The sequence below is a fragment of the Protomyctophum parallelum genome, assembly GCF_964188405.1.
Source record: "Protomyctophum parallelum genome assembly, chromosome: 2".
Lineage (NCBI taxonomy): Eukaryota > Metazoa > Chordata > Actinopteri > Myctophiformes > Myctophidae > Protomyctophum > Protomyctophum parallelum.
The window spans coordinates 37,921,694-37,927,775 of record NC_139699.1 but is presented as its reverse complement, the minus strand read 5'-3'; positions in this window follow the sequence as shown (position 1 = coordinate 37,927,775).

The window sequence follows — 6,082 nt, the reverse complement described above, 5'->3', positions numbered from 1 at the left end:
TCATACTAGTCATATATTGTATAGACTAGAATTTCGCGGCCGCTCATCCCAGAGTTACTTTGCCGCGCACTATGGGAAGAAGGAAATTGCCGGAGTTGACTCCACATGTAGTAACGGATGGGTTATTAGTTATTATTATGTGTCCTTATTAGTGTAGTGTAGTGTAGTCAACACGTTATGGCTCATACACACTGCCCGGTATTTGCTCCGATTATGCTGTCGGGGAGCATTTTTGGCGCTGGCCGACAAAACCCCTGATCTGACGTTACTGGTAGATCGTGATCTACCTTTTGGGCACCGCTTAACTCAACCTTTTTTGTCCCAGGGCACACTTTTCATAGCCTAAAAATCTCGGGGCACACCTAGATATACGGTTTGTGTACACTGTATATATACCGGTGTGTATATATAGTAAATATTATATATAATATATATATATATAAATATATATATATAGAATATTAGTGGTCCATGACATGAAAATGTTTGAGAACCACTGCTGTAAAACAACATTGGACAATGATGTTTGACAGTCAGCAATATTGTTGCTTATTCTAGATTTATTTTCTGACCTTTTCGGATTTTCTGACTTGATCTGGCCTGTTAACATTTTCATAGACCTGGTTGCTTGTTTCCCTCTCAGTCAATGTGGCAACCCTGGTCAATGCCGTGTTGACTGTTGTGGTTCTGTATGAGGATTTAGCTTAGCACACAACAGCTAGGAGGATGCAGCAGGCTGATGCCGTCATGTTTAACAGTATTTTGCGCAATTTATGTCCCCGAATTTATGGATATGGACTTATGGCTCCATCGCTGCCTCTTTCTTTAGTAGAAGTAGAAATTTAACGTGTTGCTGACTGTTTACCTCCCTCTCACACGCGCGCGCACACACACACACACACACAGCTGACGTCCTCTCCCACCGACGTCAGCTGTTCATTTATCTCCTTATTCATACACGCTTTGAGCTGAGAGAAGCTATAAAGCGCCTTTTAAATATGACAATGCTGTATATATATCAGCTGCACAGTTCAGGCAAGTGTCTGTGGCATATTTAACTTTAACAAAATAGGTTTGACAGCTTAAATCCGCGCAGAGTGTTGTGTGTGTGTGTGTGTGTGCGTGCAATCAGAAGTACTGGCAGTAGTGAAATAACAAACGTGATCTGTCTAATCGTATAGTTAAGCACAAACCAAGTACTTTCTAAGAACAATGTTGATGTAACTAAGACATTCGCTGAGCGAGCTATATTTTAAATACAGAGATTTAGAAGGAATAAGCGAAATGGTGAGGCGACTATTCCCCCTTCCGTGAGGTAAGGTTTCTCTGCGGAGTGCGGAGAGGGAGATCCATAGGGGAGATCACATTACAGCAGCCAAAGAGGGAGGGGGGGGCTGAGAGCTAGTGACGGCTGCGCAGATGTTGGCTTGGTTGAGTTTTCATTGGCTAGTGGCCACATCTTATGGGCACATCTTTTATGGGCACATCTTTTCATTGGCTAGTGCGCACATCTTTTGCGCCACGTGACAACTTTACAATTATTAAATTAGATTATAGTGTTAATGCCTGTGTGACAGCTTGTGACACAAAGACGGCAACAGGGCTCAGGGCTTTATCAGTAGCCAGCCATATCCACCATAGTCTGATGGAATGGCTTTTGATACATGCATCGCTTGCCTGAACATAATTATTGTGGCTGGGATGGTGAATGTCCATAATGATCCAAATAGAGGTAGGGCAGAATCCATTTTCTTTATTTTTTACCAAAATGGTAACTCTGTCATTCCTCTACCGTTTTGGACGGGGGTGGGCTCATTTGAATCGTGTCGCCCCCCTGGGGGCGTCTTTGGGGGTCTTAAGGTTCGGGGACCCCCAGGAACCCCCAAATGGTAACTCTGTCATTAATCTACAGTTTTGGACGGGGGTGGGCTCATTTGAATCGTGTGAATCGGGAAATAGCTTTGTTAAATGTCCATATCAAGTGATATCTGAAAAGTGTGTGAGAGAGAGCTATAGTAAGAAGAATATGCAGATCAATATAAATGGTTCTGTCTCCCTCCCATCAATAAAGATCTATCATGAAAATGTCAAGAGTTACCATGTGGGGGTCCCCGAACCTCCTAAACCCCGATAATGCGCCCAGAGAGGCAACACGATTCCAACCAACCCCTGTCCAAAACGGTTGAGAATTGATAGTTACCATTTGGGGGTTCCTGGGGGTCCCCGAACCTTGATACCCCCAAGACGCCCCCAGGGGGGCGACACGATTCAAATGAGCCCACCCCCGTCCAAAACGGTAGATGAATGACAGAGTTACCATTTGGGGGTTCCTGGGGGTCCCCGAACCTTGAGACCCCCAAAGACGCCCACAGGGGGGCGACACGATTCAAATGAGCCCACCCCTGTCCAAAACGGTAGAGGAATGACAGAGTTACCATTTGGGGGTCCCCGAACCTTGAGACCCCCAAAGACGCCCCCAGGGGGGCGACACGATTCAAATGAGCCCACCCCCGTCCAAAACGGTAGATGAATGACTGGCCGGCCGACCCACCTACGGACCGGCCGACCTATCCACGGACCGGCCGACCTATCCACGGACCGGCCGACCTATCCACGGACCAGCCGACCTATCAAACGGCCGGCCGACCCACCCACGGACCGGCCGACCCCGGATGGTACAAATGGATTCTGCCCTTGCTGTTCAAATAGCCTTGGCTACTCAGTACTCACTGCTTGTCCTGGAGGGAGGGACACTCACCTCAGGTGATGTGCTGGGCAAGGCATCTGCAACACCCTCTGTAGTAATAGGTGTTCCAAGTCAGTGCAGCTCCTCGATCAGCTACTTGTTGACAATGAGATTTGCATTTATATAGCGCTTTTATCCAAAGTGCTTTGTATAAGCTATACAAGGCACTACATGCATTACATTCACCCATGCATGCACTGATGGCGGACACAACCATGCAAGGCACCAACCTGCACATTGGGAGCAATTAGGGGTTCAGAGGCTTGCTCAAGGACACTTCAACAGTAACTCTGGGGGAGCCTGGGATCGAACTGGGAACCTCACGGTTCCCATCCCATCCGGCCGCTCTACTGGCCACTCTACCCCTGAGACACTTTATGTTACTTAAGGTGACATTTTTGTGATCCGTGAATGTCTTAATGCTGTGCTATCCCATTACATTACATACAGTAGGTACTGTAGTAGGTAATGTTTAGCATTAACTGCTGTCATCAATTAGCTAATGGATAAACATGACAGGCCTACTTTAATCAAGCACACACACACACACACACTCCTTGCACTCCTATTTTTTATAGAAACTTTTAGTAGGCCTACTATTGTTAACGCTCATGCTCCAATAAAGAAGCTCAGGCTAAAAGACAGAGTTAACCCATGGTTCTCTCCTGAGCTAGCAGCTCTGCTCAAGGAAAGGAACAATGCCTGGGCTCGTGCTTGGTGCTCCGGTGACCCTGCTCACTGGACATGCTTCCGTCGCATTAGGAACAGTATGCACTTCATCCCTCAGGAAAACCATATCAGACTATCATTTTCAGTTAATTACCTCTTCCCAGGGAAATGCAGGGACATTTTGGAAGGCAGTGAATTCTCTTCAGAACACCAGCACTGCTGCCCTACCTACACAAAGTATCGGTAACAACCGTTCAATCTCAGACCCCATGCAGGGCTCGACGCTTAGCATTTTTCCAAGTAGCACGTGTGCGCCTAAGTAGCACACAAATTATTTTAGGAGCACGATGAAAAATGATGTATTTTTAAGGGGCGCTAGCCCCTCCTATATACAGCCTTTGTCCCCACACATCTCAAAATGAGCCATTGACAATCAACAGAGAAATTACGTCAAAATTCTTCTAAATATGACATAAATTAAACGCCATTGACATTGAAGGGAAAATGTATGTCATATGTAAACGAGCAAATCAGCTAACCAATCACAGGCAACAGGCATTCTGATTGGCCAGTATGAGATGATATCTGATGATGTATGATGACAAGAGCGCCCCTCACTTAACATGGGTGTGATTTTTCTTTAATGAAGTGATATGAGGTAGGGGTGGAAAATAATATGTCAAAATATTATATCGCTATCTTTTCAGCAATTATCACAAAATAGTGATATTCATCATGATATCATTGTTATGTTTGTTTTCATATAATCTATATAATCAATTTGTTTTATGCTAATACTTTGTAGATAGATCGATAGTAGCTCTGTTCCATACCTCTAATACGTGCAACACATTAGAGCTATGGACCAGAGCTAGATAGATAATATGTTGCTCATGGATGGATAGACAGGCTATCCGTTTTTATCCTTCTGTTTTCTATCATGTTAGTGTGACATTCAGACAGTGCAGAGGCTGCTCGATGGTGAATTAGTATTGTAACATTCTCCTTGGCTTTGACTGACTGACTGATATTAATACGGTAATCCAGCCAGTTCGGTCATTTGCATTATCATTTATGCTGGGCACACGCTTTTGTAAGCAAACGCTAAGCAAGGGTTGTTTTTGATAAACATCAATCCGTCCACTCCATGTGTGTGTGTGCGCGAGTGCGTGCACGGCTGCACGCTGTTTCACCCGCGTTTGGTTAAAAGTAAGTTACGTTTGAACTTTGAGCATTACAAACAGACTTTGCAAATAACGTGTCGCCGTGTCGGGGTCCAAGCAATTCCTTCTGACTCTGTGCTATCATGCTAATGCTATCCCGCTCTGACTTATTTTCTGACTGCCGCTGCTGACAGTCAGCAAGCACTGACAGGGAAGAGCACGGAGCAACACAGTGAGGGGAGGGGCGGTGGGAGCAAAGGGGACAGATCTTCAAATGAACACCGCATTGAGCCTCGACACGTTGTTAGCTTGTAGCTCTTCTCTTTTTGGCGAACGACACAGCCGTTTAGAAATATAAATTTAGGTCCGCGACTATAGAATGTGCACTTGCTGTAGACAGAGACTTGTCTTTATCATGATTGAATGGTCAAATCCTGTAGTCGCACCTGTGCGACAAATTTAATTTTACAAGTAGCACGGTGATATTTTTAGTCGCAAATGCGAGTACCTAGTCGCACTGTCGAGCCCTGACCCCATGGAAATATGTACATATTTTAATACACACTTTGCAGAAGCTGGTCACCTATTCACTCATACATACAGAGGACCTGCACTCGAGGCTGCCAACCATGTTCCTACAAATAGCTCAACTGGTCAATTCTCCCTGCACTGTTATCCTAGAAGCACTATTAAACATAAACCAAAAGCGCTCAACTGGGGAGGACTATTTAGACCCGTATTTCGTAAAATTAGCAGCACCTCTTATTGTAGAGCAGATCACTCACATTTCAATTTCATCAAGCTGTTTCCCTCATATTTGGAAAAGAGCACATAACACCATTGCACAAGGCAGGTGACAAGCAAGATTTAGATAATTATAGACCTATCTCGAAACTACCGTGTCTTGCTAAAATCCTGGAAACACTCATAAACTCCCAGTTAAAAGTATTTGTTTCCAATGTCTCTGTTTTAAATCTAAATCAGTCCGGCTTTCGATCCAATCACAGTACAGTTACCGCTGTCACTCTCGTAACTAACAATATCATCTCAGCCTTAGATGAGAGAAAACATTGTGCTGCCCTGTTTGTGGATCTTTCTAAAGCCTTTGAAACAGTCAATCATGTGCTACTTCTGCAAAAATTGCATGATATTGGCTATAATAACGTTACTTTGATTGGCTTCATAACTACTTATTTGATAGATACCAGTCTGTAAAGGCTGGTAATTCTCAATCTGCCTTCCTGCCTGTTTGTTCATCGGTTTTAGGACCTGTACTTTTTACATTATATATTAATAATATTGTTTCCACTCTGAAGGATTGTCAATCCCATCTTTACGCGGACGACACAGTTTTATATTGTGTTTCCGATTCAGTTGAGGTTGCCGTTAAGAACCTGCAGCTTTTAATACTCTCCAGGATGCCCTGGTTGAGCTAAGACTCGTTTTAAATGCAAGTAAAATGTACAGTATGCTGTTTTCTAGAGCTATGAATATTGACTTGGAT